At 41.0% G+C, this 21,834-nt stretch overlaps 1 protein-coding gene and 1 pseudogene across 1 annotated transcript in view; both read right to left on the reverse strand.

Moving 5' to 3' along the window:
* The window catches only part of Slc2a13 (solute carrier family 2 member 13), a 296,552-nt gene that overhangs the window by 242,422 nt on the left and 32,296 nt on the right, over nucleotides 1-21,834 (reverse strand). The window lies entirely within an intron of this gene.
* LOC118597053 lies at nucleotides 6,306-11,040 on the reverse strand (annotated as a pseudogene).

Raw genomic sequence — 21,834 nt, forward strand, 5'->3', positions numbered from 1 at the left:
AGCTAGAGAAAAGGATAGGTAGTACTGACAGGGAGGTGAAATAAATAATTAGGAGGTGAAATCTAGGCTCAGGAGAATGAGAGAGGAAAAAAAAGAGGAGAGAAGAGAACAGGGAGAAGGAGAGGGACATGCCTGAGGACAGAAGCCAGGAAGCCTCAGACAGCCAGACACAAGAAGCAATGAAAATAAGATACTTAAAAGGAAAGAAAAGGAAAAAGCCTTGAGGCAAAATGTAGATCAAGAAAAACAAGTTAAGTTAAAGAGCTAGTTAGAAATGAGCTAAGCTAAGGCCGAACATTCAAAACTAATAATAAGTCTCCATGTCATGATTTGGGAACTCCTTGGTGGCCTAAAAGAAAAATCCTGGTACATGCCACTCCCTATAAGCTTATGGGGGACAATTACAGTCAAACTGCCACATAGATAACATAAGAACAGAGATGCAGGAAGGAATAAGGAAAATGTAGGAAAATTATAACAATCCATACACTGCATTAGTATTAAAGAATTATTCCCATAAAGAAAACTTCAACCCTAGATGCCTTTATTCCATTATTTCCATGAAAACACTAAGCAAGTAACTCTACACTAATACAATTACAGAGAAAGGCTGTATATCTCAATTAATGCCGTGGGCTAGTATAATTTCTGTGTTTCATGTCCTCTCGTTACAAATTAGAATCAACTGAGTAGGGAGCCTCACCTGGAAAACTATTCTGATGATCTTAACTGAAATGGAAAGACCTATCCCAAGATTGGGCAGTACCTTCTGCTACCACCAAGATAAATAGGGCATGGAAAAAGGGTGACTATTTCCCTTTTGCTCACTAGCCTTTCTTGCTGTCCAGTGTTTCACCCCATCCCTGTGGGGCTGATTCATCCTTCGTAACCAGAAGCAGAATTTCCAGCATCCCACTGTTGACTAAGAACAAGCAGCTCTCGGGAACCTTCTGGTTTGGGTACTAGATTAGGACTCCTGATACACTTACCCTCCTGGACTGATCTACTACCAGCTTCTGAGTCTCTCCAATGGAAGACAACACTTGTGGAATGACCCTGACTGCTGAGGTACCCCAGCTTACAGACTGAACAACATTCTCAGCTCTTCAGGTGTGAGTTAACTGTTGAAAGGTGGTTCAATAAACTCAATAATTATATGTGTATATTGTGCTCGTTAATTTTTTTTTGTCAAATTGGCATAAACTAGGGTTATTTGGGAAGAGGGAACTGCAATGGGAAAAAATGCCTCCAAAAGATTGGGCTGTAGGCAAGTCTATGAAGCATTTTCTTTATTAATGATAAGGGAGGGCACAATCCACTGAGGGCAGTGCCACCCCTGGGCACTATAAGAAAGTAGGCTGAACAAGCCTAGGAACAAGCAAGGAAGCTGCTTCCTTCCATGACCTCTGTTTCAGTTCCTGCCTCTAGTTTCCTGCCTTGACTTCCTTCAGTGGAGGACCACACCATCCAAGTGTATGATGAAATAAACTCTTCCTTCCCAAATGCAAACTGATGAAAGACAATAACTCTGGCTCTTTTGTACGTGTCTTTCAAGTAAGCACTAGGTGGCCTCTCTTCCAGGGAATGAAAAATGTCAGAACAGGAAACAGCCTGTTAAGACAGAGCAAGTACCTCCCTCCAGTACTAAAAGTGTTTTAAACACACCCATCATGATTTCAGACACTATCTCCTGCTTATAAAATGCCTGTTTATTGTCCTTCAAACATTTGTTGTTGCTGTTGTGTTCTGTTTTGCTTCATTTTTTTTATGGGCCAGGCTTAGTGGTGTACTTGGAAGCAGAGGCAGGAGGATCACGACAAGTTCAAGGACAGCCTGGTCTCTATAGTAAGTTCCATCCCAGCCAGGATGACATAATGAGATACTGTCTCAAGAAAAACAAAAAGAAAGTATTATTTCATCTCTTCCACTACAACTCAACCTACTGTAATGTAATGCAAACATTATTTCTATGGGAATTGGGGCTCAGCAAACAGGCACAAAAATCCATTGACTTCTACCAGTATCCATGAAACTATAGCAGGTTAATTTTCTGGTTTCTACAGAGAACGAAATCTCAGACCTTTCAAAGTCCTTGGCATGTTCACCCAGAATAGGCCAACATAAGACTCTTCTTAGTAATAACACTTTTAACCTAAAACATATATGGCCAGACAAATCTAGAAATGTACCACTACCCAAAAACATACCGTAGTTTGTTTAGTAGCTCAATAGGAAAGTGTTTAGTTAGAATGCCCAAGGCCCTATGTTCAATCCCCAGCAGTGTGATATATACATATATATGCATACACACACACACACACACACACACACACACACACACACACACACACTTACTATCCCAATACTATATACAGTTACTTATGTCAAAATAGTTTGAATGTGAAATACTCCCAGTTGACAACACTGAAAAGTTTGCAGAACTTGTAGGAAGTAGAACCTCACTGGAGGAAGTGTATCACTGGGCAAGCCTTGAGGTTTGAGAGCCCTACTCTATCTCCTTCTCACTCTCTGGATCTGACTTTGGATGCAAGGTGACCAGCTAGCCTCCTGGCACCTGCCATGACTCCTTCTCTACCTGCTGCTGCATCTTCACCACCATAATGGTATGGTGCCCTTTAACAGTAAACTAGAATACATACATTTCCCCTCTCTAAAATTCCTCGTCAAGCTTTTTGCAATAGCAACAAGGAATTGTTAAGATCTGAAAGAAATATATAAATAGGCAGAGTGCTAGATAAAAATTCAATATCCATTCATGACTTTTAAGTCCACTTAAAATTTAAAAAGGTTATTTGATTAAAAAAATACGTAACAAACATCATATTTAGCATAAGCCAATTAAAGTATGTTAGGAGCCAACAGGAACAAATCAAGCATAAAAGCTATTCTACTTCTCAATGAGAAAAATTCTAGCCAGTAGACTAATACAAGAAAGCATTTCTATAATTTTGAAGGTAAAAATTATTTATAGATGATATAATAGCAAATTTTGAAAAGTAAAAATGTACTATCAACATGCTACTTTTTAAATCTTTTATTTAGCTATTTAGCGCCCCCTCCCCCCCGCCACTGCCCCAGCATGTTGGTTCATGTCTTACAGGTAGGCACCAGGTGGCCTTTCTTCCATGATATTACTTAGTCTGCTTGGCTTTATTTACTTGGTTGTGAGATGATAAGATCTCCCAGCATAGTACAGCATAGCCTCTAACTCTCAGCAGTTCTCAGGCCTCAGACTTCCTAGTGCTAGGATCATATGTATGTGACGTCATGCCTTGATTTTGTCTTGTTTAAATGTTGTGTTTGTTTTTGAAGCAGGTTCTGATCATGTGGACCAGGACGGCCTTGTATTTTTCCTGGCCCTGAACTCAGTCTTCCTCCCCAGTACTGAGAATGCAAGCACTGGACAAGCCATGCCTAGAAATGATACTGAATTAGAGTTTAGTAGCGTCGTCTGATTTTAAAAAGAAGAAAAGATAAAAGGCTTGCATGGTAAAGTGTGCCTGTAATCACACTACTCAGGAGGCTGAGGAAAAGGAATTGATTACTTGAGGTCAAGTTCAGACAACCTGGAAATATGAGAGCCATCAAAAAAAAAGCTAAAACACAATTCTATTATATTATTACAAGTCTAAATACTGGCAGCAACTCTAAAATAGAATTTTAAAATATACTATGCTATTCACGAAACAGGTGCTCATAAGTTGCCTTTTCTAAAAACATTAACCTTTCACTTGGACCCACAAGATAAACGAAAGCTTGGCATCTCTACCATGACTTTGTATCTGATTCTCTGTACTCTGGCTGGAGACACAGTGATAAATCACTGTCTCTAACCTTTGCTAAGCTCTCTGTAGACTGAGGCCCTCAAGCCATGGATGACAGGAGTAAGGGCTTCTTGGAACTATCTCAGAAGAAGAGCTGAAATAATGGCCAAGAAGACCACACTTTGCTATGCATAACACTTGCCTTCTCCCCTAATTCTTCCATTTAAGCTTAATCATGTGTCAGTACCCAAATAATGGACCTGGGGTTATTTTGTTCCTTTTCTAAGTGGCCACATTGAAGAAATTTCTTCTGCTTTGACCATCATTCATTTGTAACTAGCATATCAAGACAGGGGGCTGAGCCCAGCAGGTAGGGTCTGTTGGCTTTTGGAGCCTAAGTACACAGACCAAATGTTTTTAAAAGTTAGACTATTAAAGTATATCTAAATACTTATAGTGTACTACGTTCATGAATTCAGTATTACAAAGACGTTAAGACTCAGAGGCATCTTAGATGGGTAAAAAATGTTTATTTCTCTCAAAGGTGGTTTGCCCACCAAGAGCCCAATAGTGCTTAAATCTTCCCCACCTTATAAATGTTTGCACATAGCATTTCAAACATTTAGTCTCCCCCCTCTTGTAAAGCTCATATGCAAATATTTTAATGTCCCCAAACCTGGTAAAACTTCCATTTATTCTAAGGCTCTGCTTCATTCCCAGAATTGATGGCCTGGAATGGTCAAACCTTCTCCTTCCCTTCATACCCCTTGTGCCTATTCTAGCCAATCTGGAAAGACTGTAAGATGAGACCCCAGCCAATGAGGAAAATACAGTCACCAAGTGCATTAGAATAAATCATTAGAATAAAAACATTTCCTTGCCCTGTGTGTGTCCTTGCTAGCCCATGTTAGGTCAGGTTGTGCTGTTTTTGCAATAAAGAATTGTCTCAATGAGTTAGTTACTTTCAGCTTTGTGTGTTTGTGTGACACCAAGAATACTCTAGGCCTGTAGCACGAATCTTAAACGTTCTTATTAATAAAATCAAACCTGAAGCTAGGTATTGGGGTGAATGCTGGAAGATGAGAGAAGCAGAACAGGCCACAGCTTCCTGTCTTTGCCAGTTCCTCAGCTGATCCTGTTTCCTCAGACTGGAACCCTCTGAGTCCTCATCCCAATGGATCTCAGCTGAACTGCTGCTAAAAGCCTAAAAGCTTAACCCCCTCTAATTCCTCGTCCTCACGCCTTAAATACCTTTCTGCTTTGTGCCACAACTTCCTGGGATTAAAGATGTGTGTCACCATGCCTGGCTGTTTCCAGTGTGGCTTTGGACTCACAGAGATCTGAATGGATCTCTGCCTCCCAAGTAATAGGATTAAAGGCACCATTTTCTAGCCTCTGTATCTGGTGGCTGTTCTGTTCTCTGACCCCAGGTAAGTTTATTAGGGTGCACAATATTTTGGGAAACACAATATCACCACATTTGCCAACAGATGGGGACTGGGAAAAATGGACCATTTGACAAATCGAAGTATCCAGAAGTAATGATTTTTTTGAGGGGGGGGCTATTAGATGGCTCACCAGGAAAAAAAAGTGGTCACTGAGCCTGACCTGAGTTCTATCACCTAAGTTCTTGTAGTATAAGAAAAGAACTGTAAATAAAAATTCCAGTGAATAACAGTACCTTCACCTTCCGATTAAGAACTTCAATAATTGTAGAAAATTAGAATGCCACAAGAAGAATCATACATACACACACACACACACACACACACACACACACACACACACACATATATATATTCAAGCCTGAACTCTCTTTAGCCCCTTAATTAATATCTATTCCTTGCCTATCTCTGTGTTTGACCTAGCATCTGTCTGACTAAAAGGTAAAACCTTTTAAAAATGTATTTATTAAATAAACAGACAGCTAGATTCCCACCAGCCAAAAGGCTAAGCGCTGCATGGAAGATGTGCTGGGGGTGATTTGAACTGTGAGGGCCCGTCCAAAATGTTTCAGAAAGGGAAGAATATTAGTAAGTAGCCTAGAGACTGTTCTTGTGATATTTTGGTGAAAAATGTGGCCGCTTTCTGCCTTTGTCCAAAGAAGTTAACCATTGAAAACAGAAAGCCCAAATGGCCTGTATTTACCATATAACACACAAAGGCCTGTAAACAGAAGGGACCTGGAAAATGGTTGGGGACTATGGCAGGCCCTGCCCCTCCCCCTAGGAAACCATTGCTTAAAAAGAAAAAGAAAAAGAAAAAGGAATAGAGCATAATGAGGAAATACTGGACCAAAGCAAGACTGAAAACCAGCAGGGCACACTCCAAACTTTGCATCTTCATGTCTGATGTCAATACATTCTTCAGAATTCCAACTCTTTTCTGCTTTGTTAACTACAGCACACTTCTCTCTCCGGGTCTGGTCCCACATGCTGTTAGCAGCTGTCCTTGGCAGGTATCCCACAACTCTGGCATCTCTAACATCTTGTGGTCTCCAAGACAATCCAGGCTTCACCTTCACTGTTTTACGAAACGGTCTCTTTTGGACTCCATGCAGGAACATCCATGACACACATCTGGCCTCAGGTGGCTCAACATCATCACCTCAAGCTGGGTTCATCTTGCTTATCCACCAATGTGTAGATGATCCATAAGCCACACTGATCGGCAGTGAAATCAATGACTGAGTGACCATGCCACTTCCAGGGGGTGGTGTCCTCACAGACTACCTCTGGCTGGCAGCAGTGCCAGGGAGGCAAGAAGCAGTGGCATGGGTCTTTTGATGATGTTCCTGGTTAAGGCATGGTTGCAGTAGAAGGCACCCTGGTACACCATATGCCCTGTGCCTATCAAGTGGTAGGGTAGCTTGTACATGGTATTCCATTGACTCTGTTATACATTTTCCAGGTTGTGAAACTCTACCAGGCTGTTTCCATAGTAACAGTTGGTGATGTAGATCCTGTCACCTTGAGCCATGAGGCCCTTCATCCAGGCCCCCTCAATAACTATGGTCCACAGCATGGAAGGTACCCTCACAGCTGTCCTCCCTGCCTTGACTGGGGACTTCTGGATGCAAAGGTAGCTCTCATTGGTTTGGGAAAGAGTAATAGGGTTGGGATTATGATGGTGGTGATTGATGGTGGAGATGTCAGGGAGCATGCTGACCCCTTCTGATGTCTGACTTCATCATGTTTGGCAGTTTAAGCTCAGGAAGATTGGCCTCCATCTTTCATGGTAGCTTCTCCAGCCCGGAAGTGCCCTTGAGGGTGTTGTTAGCCATGGCCTTGGATGCTTCCTGTCTGGCCTCCTGCCAGCTCAAGGTGAAGACTCGGGTTACTGCCTGCTGCTAGGCCAGGGTCTTCTGCCATTGACGATCATCGTCTTCAGCAGCTTCTTAGGACGCTTTGCAAGGTGTTTGGCTGAGAAGTTCCTCTGTATGCTGCAACATTCGTTTAGGTCCTTGCCTTTTCCCCAGCTGGTCCTGAGCCTTGCTCGAGGCTGGGGAAGTGGTAGAGACAGCAGCTGCATCCCTCTGCAGCAGCTGGAGACCCAGGCTGGTCAGCTTCTTCTTGATGTCCATCATGATGGCCAACTGGTTCTCAAAGCTCTTCAACTGCTTGCTGAAGTGACACACCCTGTCTTTGACCACCTCATTCTCCCAGCTCAGGTTGGCCTTGATGCTCTCCTCCAGTGTGTGCATCTGGGGTGACCCCATTGTGGATACAGCCTTGTACTTTCGTCAAGTCCATGCTGTACAGAGCAACCTCCAGGAGATCCACCACCGACGGCAGCTTGAGGAGCTAGGGTGCCTGCTGCTTGAGTTTTCCATCTTCCACGTGTTCCCACAGAGGTTGAGTGAGGAGGGTGGGGCAGCACAGGAGCAGCTGCAGTTGATCCCTGAACTCGTGTCTCCATAGTCTAGAAGTCCCACCCATGCTCACCTCCTCTGTACTCTGCTGCATGCATCCATGCAGTTGCATGATGCCTTTGCAGCAGCAGTCAGAGCCCTCCCAGGACATCCACACCTGGTCCAGGTCACTCAACACCTTACTATTGGGGCAAATAGGACTGGCCTACAGCGAAAGCGGCATCAGCAATAGCTTCATCTGGAGACAAGGCTGCACCACAACCTCCAGGTTGGAACTCTGCTCTGCTGCCTGCCCAGTGCCCTTGCCAGTTTCGTCTTTTTTAACCGCTGAGTAATTTTCCATTGTGTTGTACCACATGTTCTTTATCAATTCATCTGATGAGAGAAATCTAGGCTGTTTCCAATTTCTGCCTATTATGAATTATAGCCGCCATGAACATGGTTGAGCAAGTGTCTCTGTAGTAGGATGAAGCATCCTTTGGGCATATGACCAGGAGTGGTATAACTGGATCTTGAGTTAGATCTATTCCCAACTTCCTAAGGGAATAATTTCCATAATAGCTGTACAAGTTTGCACTCCCACCAGCAATGGATGAGTATTCTCCTTACTCCACATCCTGACCAGCATGAGCTGGCCTTTGTTTTATTGATCTTGGATATTCTGACTGATGTAAGATGAAATCTCAAAGCAGTTTTGATTTGCATTTCCCTGATGACTAACGATGCTGAACATTTAAGTGCTTTTCAGCCATTTGAATTTCCTCTTTTGAGAACTCTGTTTAGATCTGTATCCCATTTATAATTGGGCTATTTGTTTTCTTGATGCCAATTTTTGTTTATTTTTCAGTTCTGTATATAGAGTAGATATTAGCCCTCTATCAGACAGGTGGTAAAAATCTTTTCCCAATCCATTCTGTAGCCTGCCACTTTGTCTGAATGATTGTGTCCTTTGTCATATAAAAGCTTTTCAGTTTCATGAGGTCCCATTTATTAACTGTTCTTAGAGCCTTTGCTATCATTTTCTCCTTCAGAAAGTCTTTTCCTAGTCCAATGAATTCAAGACTATTCTCCACTTTCTCTTCTGTCAGATTCAATATACATACCCTTTTGTCAAGGTCCTTGATCCATTTGGAGTTTTGTACAGGTTGTTAAGTATGGGTCTATTTGCATTCTTTCACATGTAGCCAACTAATCTGACCAGCACCATTTGTTGAAGATGCTGTCTTTCTCCTACTTGTATTTCCTTGATCCCTCTTAATTGTCTTCTTGTTCTAGCTAAGACTTCTAGTAATATACTGAATATGTAAGGAGAGAGTGGACAACTTTGTCTTATTTTTTTATTTTAGTGGAAATGCTTTGAGTTTCTCTCAATTTGTTCAATGCTAGCTGTGGGTTTGCTGTAAATAGTATTTATTAAGGTGAGTATGTCTCTTGTATCCCTAATCTCTCCAGAACTTTTATTATGGAGGTGTACTGGATTATGACAAAGGCCTTTTATGTATCTAATGAGGTGATTGTGTGTTTTTTGTCTTTTAGTCTGTTTATGATGGATTGCATCAACTGACTTATGTATGTTGAGCCGTCCCTGCCCCTCCGAGATGAAGACTACTTGATCATGGTGGATGATCTTTTAAATGTGTTCATATATATATTTTTTTTTTTGCACTATTTTACTGAGAAATTTTGCAACTGATTGGAGGAAGTGAGCGAGAGGTAGCAACTACTTTGAACTAGCACATCGGCAGATGGTAAATAACTCCAACCAGAATTCAGCTCTCTACCTCAGTGTAATTTCTAATAGTCCAGTGGTGGTGTGGGGTATGTTGAAATATTGCTCCTAAGGTGAAATATTGCATCTGGCCCCTCCCACCACCAAGACAGAAGTACAATAATTACTGGGCCTATATGGGATTCTTGAGACAGCACATTCCTCACGTGGGTATGTTACTCTGGCCCATATACCAAGTGAGTTGGAGAGCTGCTCGCTTTGAGTGGGGCCTGGAACAGGAGAAGAGTTTTCAACAGGCCCAGGCTGCTGTGCAGGATGCTCTATCACATGGGCCATATGATCCAACAGACCTGATGGTACATAGGTATCAGAAGCATAGGTGAATCACAGAGAAGACCTTCAGAATTTTGGAGCAAGGCTCTACTGTCATCTGCAGGCAACTGTTCTTCCTTTGAGAGATAGCTCTTGGCTTGCTATGAGGCCTTGGTGGAAACTGAACATTTTGCAAAGGGGCACCAAGTTAAGATATTACTTGAGCTGCCCATCATGAGCTTGGTATTACCTGAAACACCAAACCATAAAGTTGGATGTAAACAGCAATAATCCATTATCAAATGGAAGTGGTATATATGTGTTTGGGCCCAAGAAAGTCTGAAGGGCACAAGCAAGTTACATGAAGAAGTTATTCAAATGCATATGTTTTCTATTCTCCTTACAATGCCATCCACTCCCAAGCACACACTGAGAACCTCATGAGTGTTCCCTATGTTCAGATGACTGAGGAAGAGATGATTAGGGCGTAGTTCACTGATGGTTCTGCAGATTATTCAGACATAGAGGTGAACAGCTGCAGCATTACAACCCCTGTAACAATCCTGAAAGACATCAGTGAAGAAAATCATTGCAGCGAGCAGGTTGTACACATGTTTGTACATCTTTACTTGGAAGGAGAAATGGCCAGATGTGCTATTGCTTACTGATTCTTGGGCTCAAGCCCATGGACTGGTTGGATGTTCACATGATTGGAAAGCAGCATGATTGGAAAATGGTTGAGGAAGACATTTGTGGAAGATGTATGGGAATAAATCTCTTTGAATTGGTGAAAGATGTGAAGATACTGTGTCCCACGTAAATATTCATCAAAAAGTGACTTAAGCAGAAGAAAAATTCAATAATCAAGTGGACAGGATGACCTGTTCTGTGTACAGTCACTCTCTTTCCCTGGCCATTCCTGTCATTGCCTAATGCTCATGAACAAAATGGCCAGGTTGGCAGAGATAAAGGTTATGCATGGGCTCAACAGCATGGACTTCAATTCACAAGGCTGACCTGGCTACAGTTGCTACAGTGTGTCGTATCTGACAGAAGGAGAAACTGACACTGAACCTCCACAAGGGACCCTTCTCTGGGGTGGCCAACCAATGATCTGGTAGGTGGACTACATTGGACCACTTTCTTTTTGGAAAGCGCAATGCTTTCTCCTTACTAGAATAGATACTTAATCTAGCTATGGATTTGTCTTCCCTGCCCATAATGCATCTGCCAAAACTACCATCTGAGAAGTTACTTGCATTGCTTCTGACTCGGGAACTCATTTTACAGTCAGAGGAGTGCCACGGTGGACTCACACTCACGGAATCTACTAGGCTTGTCATGTTCGCCTCCATGCTGAAGCTGCTGGCCTGCTAAAACAGTAGAACTGCCTTTTGAAGACACAGTTCCAGTGCCAATTAGGTAGTAGCACCTGGAGGGCTAGAACAGCATCCTCCAGAAAGCACTGAAGGCTTGAAATAAGTATACAATATATGGTACGGTCTCCTCCTTAGCTAGCATTCATGGGTCAGGAGCCAAGGGGCGGCAGTAGAAATGGTTGTACTCACTATCACCCCTAGCAACCCACTAGAAACATTTTTGCTTCTTGTTCTCTCAATCTTAAATTCTGCTGGCCTGCAAGTTTTGGTTCTAGATGAAGGAGTAGTACTCCTAGCTGAAGACACAACAAACATTCCACTGAACTTGAGGCTCAGACGTCCCCCTGGCCACTTTGGGCTTCTCATGTCATTAAGTCAACAGGCTAAGAAAGGCATAACAGTGTTATGAAGGGTGATTTGTCCAGCCAGAATATCAATGTAAAATTGGGTTGCTTCTCCACAATGGAAGTAGGAAAGATGATGTCTGGATTTTTAAGAGGGTCTTTTGCTGTTACCATGCCCTTTGATTAAAATCAATGGGAACCTACAACTCAATCCATGCAGGATGACAAAGGGCACAGACCTTTCAAGGATAAAGGTATGAGTCTCTCTTCCAGGAAAAAAAACAAAAACAAAAACAAACAACAACAACACAAAAAAAAACAAAAAACAAGACTTGATAAGGTGCTTCCTGAGAATGGAGAAAATTTAGGATGGGTAGTAGAAGAAAGTAGTATAAATACCAGCTAAGGTCACATGACCAGTTGCAGAAACAAAGATTACAATTGATGTGTGTGTCTGTCATATTTTGTTAGGAATGTGTTTGTGCAGATATACACAAACATTAATCAGATATTTTGTGTTTTCTTTCCTCCATATCTTTATCATGTAATATAATGTCAATTGAGATAATATCAGTGGTTGTCATATTTAAGTTATGAGGCACTAAAAGAATATCTCTCAGGGAAAATTGCCACCTATTCTAAAATATGTAATGTATTTGCAGTTGTAGGTGTGAGACATATAACGTTAGGCATAATTATAATGTGGTTAAGTATATAATGTGTTTACAATAGTACATGTGATAGTTATATAACATTAGGCATAATTATGACTTGGTTATTGTTTTCATTTAGAAATTAATTGTGACGTAAGGAGATATTATTGAGTGTCAAGTTGACATTGACAGGGGTGGACTTGTGGTGGCTAATCTCAGCTGTCCACTTGACTGTATCTGGAATCAATTAAAGCCCAAGCAACTGGGGATAGCTGTAAAGAGTTTCTCTTGAATGGTTCATTTGAGTGTAAAGACCTTCCCTAAATCTAAATCATCTGAGCTCAGAAGACCCACCCTAAATCTGAGCCACACCTGGTGGCAGCTTACAGAAAAGAAAATGGAAGAAGTTTTTGCCTTTTTTTCCCCCTTACCCTCACTCTCAACGGCAAGTTCATCAAGCCTGTTGCTGAGGCATTCCTTCGCTCATATTAGAACCCAGGTCTTCAGGATTCCAGCACAGACTGAAGATCAGCTGAAACATCCAGCTTTGTGGACTAAACAACTACCAGATTCTTCAACCTTCTGTCAGAAGACAGCCATTGTTGGACTACCAGACTACAGCTTGTAAGCTACTCTAATATGTACCTTTAAATATATGTATTTAAACTTCATTCTACAAGTTCTGTTTCCCTACAGACTAATATAGATACGCATGCCACAGTGGGTCAACTGAATCCTATAATACTATTTTTGTTTGTTGCTTTGGGACAGGGTCCCATAGAGCCCAGGATGGACTCAAATTTGCGGCAATCCTCTCTAGGCATATGCCACCATATGTGGTTATTTCTAATTTTAGTTTTTACGGAACCCTCTATAGTATTTTTATAACTGCTTATTTTAATTTACAATTCACATGAGCCTCATAAAAGTTTTTGTTTCTCGACTTCCCTGATAGAATGTTTTTTTTTGTTTTTGGTTTTTTTTTCCCCCCACTTTGGTCATTCTGATGATATCTCTTCTAACTAGGATGTAAAAACTTATAATGGTTTCATTTGAAAATCCTTGGATACTTAGTAGTGGTCAAATCTTTTAATATATGTAGCCAGTTGTATGTTTTCTTTTGAAAACTCTATAAATCATTTGTACTTTTAAACTTCCTTATTCAGAATTTTCTGCTGCTAAGTATGAAGGGTGTTTAGTTCCCTGTAAATGCTGGATACCAATGATTAGATAAGAAGACAGTTTGTAAATGGTTTGTTTGTAGCTGCCCTGATCTACTGTGCACAAACATCTCACATTTATCTAGCTTTGCTTTTGCTGTTTACACTTTGGAGAAGCTTGCTTTCTCACTCTTTCTACACTCTTTCCAATTTCTCATCATTTAGTGATTTTTTTCTTTCTTTTTTTTTTTTTTACTGAAAAGACAACTCATTTCACTGGTTAAACTAATTCTTAAGTGTTTTGTTTGTTTGATTCATAGCTAATGGAAATGGGATTACATTCTTGATGCTTACTTAATAAGTTAGTTCATCATGGCTGTATAAAAATGGTGCTGACTTTTATATGATGATTTTTATATCCTGGAACCACTGAATTATCAGTTCTAATAGCTACCTTTACAGAAATTATATTTTCAGCACATGGACTACTATCGAAATGTTGTGGTTTGAATAAGATGTCTCCAATGGTCTCCAATATTTTACACTTGGCCCCAGTTAGTGAAAATGTTTGAGGAGGTTTAAGTGGTGCAACCTTCCTGAAGGAAGTATGTCACGGGAGGTGAACTTTGAGAGTAAAAGCCTTATGCTGTTGCCTGTTTGCTCTCTCAGCTTTCCCATTGTGGCTGAGGGTGGGAGTTCTCAGGATCCTGTTCTGTCTTCATGCATGCTGCTTGCTGCCATGCTTCCTGACCTTCATGGACTCATCCCTTTCTGGTACTGTAAGCCCAAATAAACTTTCTTCTATGACTTGTCTTGGTTACCACAGCAAAGAAAAGTAACTGGTAAACAAAGATGATTTGACTTCCCCCTTTCCTTCTTAGATGTCCTTTACTTCCTTCTCTTTATTAATTATTCTGAGACCTCTAGTACTGGGTTAAAAAGGAGTAGTGAAAATACCAAAATTCTTCCTTACTGGTCTTGATGGCACACACAATTCATCCAGCACTTGGTGGGTAGAGCCAGAAAGGTTCTGAGTTCCAGGCTACATATTGAGTCCCAGGTCAGCCAGAGTTAGAGAGAGACCTTCTCAAAACCAACCAACCAACCAATCAACCAACCAAACAAACAAACAAGTCTAACTCTCCCTTGTGAAAGCTCCAGTTATTTCATCTACCTTATAAGAACTTGGATGATAAAAGAATAACAAGTTACAGGTTACTGAGTCTCCCATTTCCAATGGACACTTATAAACAACATTAACTTGGCCCCTGTGAAAAGTATCTCATAAACCACCATGTTTATGGATACTTAGGTGGAAAACAGTCTATTATACATTTATGTCTCTCATTAGTGATTAGCCTAAAATGTAACATAACATATTTAATAATGAAATAGTCATAGAAATAAATTAATTATGAAAATAATGAATTACTATCATTTGAAGAGTAGGATGAAAAGACAGGGAGGGAAAATGAGGAAAAGGTCAGAGTACCTAAAACTATAAATGCTTTACAATATCCACATTACAGGAAAAAACTAAATATGACTTAATGAAAGAACACTACATTAGACTTATTCCATATTATTCAGTAATAATAGCAATTCTCTCCTAATAAGGTTAAATGAGCTGTACATAAAATCCCTGTGAATCCTACATCAAGCAACAGGCTGTAAAATGAAGTCAAAAAGAAGAGAGAAAAAATAGAAGCCTCCAAGGTTATGCTCTTCAATACAGCCGCTGACATTTCTGCAATAAGATCTTTTTTATTTTAATCCATTAGCAACTACTAAACTACAGACATCTACCGATGCTATCTTGCTGCCATGGAAATGAAGAATATATGAATTAATTACGACTGGTTAAAAAGGAAAAAGGGTTGTGTGGCTCCGACAGGAAGCAGTTTCTCTCAATAGTTTTCTTATATACCCAACAAACACCCTATGTTGTCAAGTATCTTAGCTATTTCCTGTTTTAGTGTTTCCCCCCTTGGTAAGCCAGCAGTCACATGTTATTCAGTTGCTATGACTTTTCACATTTTGGGTTTAATCACCAGGCTTCATATCACTGTGGATCCTCAATTCTTTAATGTCCTTTACTTTTCTTATGATGATCATTTTAAAACAACTATTTGTATGCACTTAAAAAAAAAGCCACTCTCATTGTGGCTCCTTTTTCAAGGGGTAGTTCATAAACAAATATCTGAATGGAGGCTCCCAAACACCAGGATTCCTATAAGTGAAGTAATGAGAACTTGTTATCTCAGAGAGGCATAAAGAGAACATGACGTGGCTCATTGGTCAGATCATTATTCGTCTAGAAACAAGGGATACGTTATTAGAAAGCCAGTTACTTACATAAAACCCCAGCGCCCTCAATCCCTCAATTCAAAAATGCAAATTCCAAATCATTTGGAGCGGCAACACGGTATGACAGGTGAGACATTACACAAGCTCACTAGAAGTACTGTATAAGCCTATGTATTTAAAAAATGAATAAATTTGTATTTCCATCCCCAAGGTATGCTGATGTTTAAGTAAATATTCCAGAATTAAAAAAAATAAACTTCAAACATTTCTGCTCCTTAAAATGTTGGTTAAGAGAACTGAGCCTATCAAATATGAAATTTACTGAATTATAGCTGATACTCTAATTTCCCAACCTGCCTATATCAGTTTCTTGGAGACTTCAGCTGTGTTCTGCATTATTTCCAGGAGTTTTACCAGCGATTATATATATAAATATATAATATATTCATATATATGTGGGTGTATATATACATACACACAGTGAATAGAAAATCACAGAGGTGTCTGACTCTATTTTGACCAGCAACTGATACTGCTTATTAATTTCTTAATGCAATTTGGGGGGTAGGAATAATTCAGTGGTGGAGTCCTTGCCTAGTATGTTTAAGGCCTAGATTTAGTCTTCAGTACTTCATACACAAAGCAAACATGTGCCTTGTTGTGTGCAGTACAGATATAAACATGGATCTGGAAGATAATAAAAAGTATTCCAATAATATTGGTAACAGTGAGTGCTGTGCTTAAAATACTTGATATCTCAGAGCCTAAGGATGTCTCAGTAGTTAAAAGCCCCACTGCTCCTCAAAGAATTCAGGTTTAATTCTCAGCACCCACACACCAGCTCATAACCATCTGTAACTCCATTTCAGGGGATACGGTGACTTCTGGCCTTTGTAGGCACCAGGCACGCACACAATGCACAGATGCACATGAAGGAAACACACCCATGCATATAAAAAAATTTTAAAATACTGGATATCTGATCAAATGTTCATTAGTGATATAATTAAATGCAGCCAATTGCAGATGGTATATAAAAAGCAGTATCTCAAATCTGCTTCTTACATACACTTCAAACTATTAAGCTAGGTGTTCAAATATTTGTGCTACTGGCTCATCATTTTGAAACCGTGGGTTGGCTTGGATTGGGTGAGCTAAGAAATCACAATACCACTTTTTCCATGCAACTATTTTCCAATGAATAAAAGCACATTTTCAAAAAATTCCCTCTTCAGCTTAAACAACCAGAAGCAAACAAAGAGTAAACCAGAAGGGCTGGCTCTCTCAGCGGGCTCAAATTACAAACCTGAACCCCTGTCAGGCCTTTGGAAAGGAACACTGTCCAGAGTGGAGTAACAACAGCGTAAGGAAGAGAAACGGTCGCCTATTAAAGGTTGATGTCTTGGAGTGAATATAGATAACAAGGAAGACATTATGCATTGCTTCTCCTCTTCTACCTAGGATCAGGTTTTAAAAGGACACTCTCCTGAGTCTGTGCCTTCCACTGAGCAGACTGCATATGATAGATACCTCTGAGACAGAGGGAGAGCCACCCTGCCCCATGCACTGGAGAGGTGTTGAGTACTGTCAAAAATCTGCTATTAACATCAATAAAAGCTTTGGGTCAGACATAGTCACACCTGCACATGGAAGACAGAGGAAGGAGAATCAGTACAAATTCAAGGCCAGCCTAATCTACATAGGAAGTTCCAGGCAAGCCAAACTACATAGTAAGAACGTGCCTCAAGATAAATTTTTAAAGTTCTTTTTTTTTTTTTTTTTTTTTTAATTCTCCTCATCTTCTGATGTTCATTTTCCTATACGTGAATAGACACGGGAAATGGGGCAATCTGACTCCCTAATTAGCAGCTATTGGGTTCTCTCTTGCTGGCACAAATTGCCTTGAGCAAAAGAACTGTCAGTCAAACAGTGAGACAGTATTCAAGCCAGCACCAGCCATCTTGAACACATCATGGATTCCTTAGACCAACTTTGAAAAAGGCAGCAGCCCACTCAGGCCCTTGTTCCATGGTTAAAGCAGTTTGCCCCGTGCTTTTAACAACCCCTATCATGGATGATCCATTTCCACCTTAACTAGAGAGGAGCACCTTCTTCAATGGGGTGACTCCTGTGATTGGGGTTGGAGACAAGGCTATGATTGGCCACACAAATGGCTGAGGTTGGATCAAGCACTCTTTAAGTTATCTAGATGCTCTCCAGTGGTACCTCCCTGTATTGAAACCAGAAAATATAGCTTGCTGGGTGGGCCAGCAGGCATACTGAAGCAGCAGCAAAACTAGCAAGAGCCACAGCAGTGAAAGGGGAGGGGGTCACTCCAGGCTCAGGAATGGATACTAGTGTCTCTTGCTTTCATAAGCAACTTGATGCAGTGTGCAGGGTCCTACATCAAATGAAGGTCCTATAGAACCTGGCACAGCTATGGCCCAGTGCCTCCTGGGCAACCTCAACTAGTTGGCTATGGCAAACCAGCCTGGGTGACCCACACCTGGATGAACCAGCCTGAGAGGCAGTCCCGCTCCTGATAGCTTACCTGGTTCTGGCAATGACCAGAAGTCATTGAGAGAGTGAGAGAGGTCATGTGGTCACATACCTGGTGGTTAAGGGAAAACCTGTACTGTTCAAGTTATGGCCAGAGTGGGAAGACAGGAAATACAGGAAAGTAAAGAGCTAACCCAGCAAAGAAAAAGCTGTGGGAAGCCGGACAAAAATGTACAGGTTCTGATCTCCACAGTAGTTTCAGAGAGTTGCTGAGTTTTCAAAACCAAGGCTCTCAAACCCAGGCCAAGCACTGTAACACTGTTGCTGTTGCTGCTGCAGCCAAAGGTTAAGGGTTAGAGGCCTGCACAAAGACTAGCAAAGACTTCCTCCAGCTGTGTCTGCCTACTGCTGCAGCCCAATGGGGTCAGGAGGTGGCAGCTGTGAGACCATCATTTGACATATTCTTGCTTACCTATGATCTTTCTCTAGGTATAGCAGAAGAATGTCAGTGAGACCACTGGTGACATCACGACTGAGCTATGCTCTGGCGAAGTCTAACCCACCCTGTTCTCTGAATTCATGTGTTTGTAACAGAATACACGTCATCACACTTTATCATACTTCTTTACAGAGTTCAAAACAAATTCAAAGGCATTAATAGGCTAGACATGAGAACATCAAACAGGATTTAGAATCCCACATAGTTTTCATGTTATCTACTCATAAAAATCAAATATACGATTCATTACCATGATAAAAAATGCTGTGAGTGCTGTTTTTTTAACCTGATGTAAATAATAACATGGCACTATAAACTGAATTCAAGAGAACATCAAAAAGATCATTCACCATGATCATGTTGACTTTATTCCAGAGATGAAGGGATGGCTCAATATATGTATATTAACAAATATTATAAATTACATAAAAAGACTCAAAGACAGAAATCACACCCCTTGATAGAAAAGGGGTTTTGCAAAAATGCAACATCCCTTCATGACAAATGTCCTGAAAACACTCAAACAGAAGGCATATATCTCAACATAATAAAGGCAATATATGACAAACCTATAGCCAATATTATATTGAATGAGGAAAAAACACAAAGAATTTCCACTAAAATTCCACTAAACAAACAAACAAACAAACAAACAAACAAACAAACAAAGGATGTCTACTCTCATTCAAGTAAAACAACCCAATCAAAACATGGGTTATAGAACTGGACAGAGATTTCTGAAAAGAAGAAATACAAATGGCTAGTAAACAGTTTAAAAACTGTTCAATGCCATTAGCCGTCAGGAAAATGCAAAAAAAAAAAAAAAAATCTATTTTGAGATTCTACTGAACCACAGAATAGCATCTTCAAAAAATTCCAATTAATCAAAACAGACCAACAAAACAGTGAATGACACAAGCGCTGGTGAGCATTTGGTGAAGGGAAGGTCTTATCCCCTGTTGGTGGGAGCGTAAATTAACAACTGTGGCCTGCAAGATAGACACTTGTGCATCCAGGTGCATTCTGCTTTCATTCACAGCAGTTAGGAAATGAAATCAGCCTAGCCGTTCATCAACCAACGAATGGATCGTGAGTTCTGCTCAAACTGTTCAAAATGAACTTACATGACGATGTCTAGAAATGGAAAACGTACTTAATGAGGTGACCCGGGTGGTGGTGGTTTGAATGAGAAATCCCTTCCTCGGCTCAAGTATTTGAACATTTGATATCCAGTTGGTGGTGCTTTGGGCAGAAGTTAGGGAAGCTCTCAGAGGGGAAACCTTGTTGGGGGAAAGTAAGCCATTTGAGTGGCAACAGCTTGTCTCCACTTCCTGCTGTCTCTGCTTCCTGTATGCAGATGAAAATGTGACCAGCCCGTTTCCTGATGCTGCTGCCATGTATTTCCTGCCTGTTGACGTGCTTTCCTACCATCCCTCTAGGACTGTAACCCAAGAATAACCTCCTTCTCTCCTTGAGTTGCTTTGTCTGAATATTTATCACAACTACCAAAAAATAACTAATGTATTCTGGCCCAGAAAGTCGGGTGCTATGTGTTAGCTCTCACATGTGAATCTCAGCTTCAAAATTTTAGATTCATCAATTCAATTTGGATGGTCTGTAATGATCAGGAAGCTAGAAACAGCCCATACATAGGGAGAGGGGAAAGGCCGTACATGGGAAAGCAGAGATTAGCACACGTGTGCCATGAAAGAAGAGAGTAATGGAGGAGGAAAGATTTAAGTGAGGGATGGAGTTAGGGCCGGAGAAGAGGAAGAGGTGGGAAGATGCTGGGAATGGAAAGGCTTGGTAAGGACTGGTTGGAAGAGAGGGTTACCCTTACTTAGCTAGAGATATAGGAAAAGCCATATGATAACCTACTACCTTTTAATTTTAAATTTAAAAATACAATTAAGAGTCTAGAGAGACTGCTCAGCATCCACACAACTGCCTGGGACTCCAGCGTCAGGAGATTTGAAAGCCCTCTTCTGGCCTCCATGGGCACCAAACAGACACATGGTTAGCTGTACAAGCGAAGCAAGCCAAATACCCAGAGTGCACTCACATACATGCTGGCCACCCTTCCAGGCAGAGGGGGACCACATGAAGACCCATTCCCCCTGAGGAGCCACTGATGTAGATGACTGCAGGAGGAAGGAGACCCATTTCTCTTCAGTGGTGTAGCCACTGGTAAGCTGCTAATGATTCAGTAAATTACTTAATCCCCATGCACATGTGGGCAACTCGAATTAAATTCAGCATATTATTATTTTTTTTTTAATGTGTGAATGGAATAAATTAGGGGAAAGAAAGTATCCAGACGAAGTGGGGTAGAAGTAAGAGAAGGATGGGAGATAAATATGATAAAATATATTTTACATAAAAGATTGTCACCGGACAGTGGTGGTGCATGCCTTTAATCCCAGCACTAGGGAGGCAGAGGCAGGAGGATCTCTGTGAGTTCTAGGCCTGTCTGGGCTACCAAGTGAGTTCCAGGAAAGGCACAAAGCTAGCTACACAGAGAAACCTTGTCTCGAAAAACAAAAAACAAAACAAAACAAAAACAACAACAACAACAAAAAGATTGTCAACACATAAAATTTATTTTAAGAGGAAAAAAGAATAATATGACAGAACTCAACGTGATTTGAGAAATAAAACAGACCTTCAAAGGAGAAGTTTAGTAATATCATGTTTCAGTCCCATAGAAAAGAAATATCCCACTGTACCCACATTGGTTGAAAACATGGTATGTTAAAAAAAAATATTGCCTAAAATGCCATACGCAGGGCTGAGTGAGGGTATAGTTGTGGCAGAGCATCTGCCTAGAGCCTACAAGGCCTGAGTTTAAACCCCAGCACAGCACTAACCGACACCATACACTTTTTCCTAGATCAACATCAGGAAACATTCCAGTCTAGATAGTTTATCAGTTACAAACTAAGAGAGGAAACAAGGGAGCCACTGTTCTCACCTGTAAGCAGAAAGACCAAAAGTAACAAGACCAGGGCATGCACAGGCTTCGGGCCCCAGCTGATGGAAATATGTGAGGAGGCATTGCCGCTAAAGCCAAAGACAGACCCTAGGTTGTTCCATTGACCTAACCCTGCAATGTTTTCTGGACAAATGGTCAACCTGACGGCATGGCAGTTATTCCAGGTTAGTCTCAGAAGACACACTGTTCCTAGACCATGCCCCAAGCAATGCATCAGCACCCCTCTCCCTTTGACTTGTTAGGGCTGACAGTATAAATGGAGGCCATGTGTCCAGGCATCAGTGTGTTTCATCAGTACCAGCTT

Source organism: Onychomys torridus, chromosome 16 (genome assembly GCF_903995425.1).
Source record: "Onychomys torridus chromosome 16, mOncTor1.1, whole genome shotgun sequence".
Lineage (NCBI taxonomy): Eukaryota > Metazoa > Chordata > Mammalia > Rodentia > Cricetidae > Onychomys > Onychomys torridus.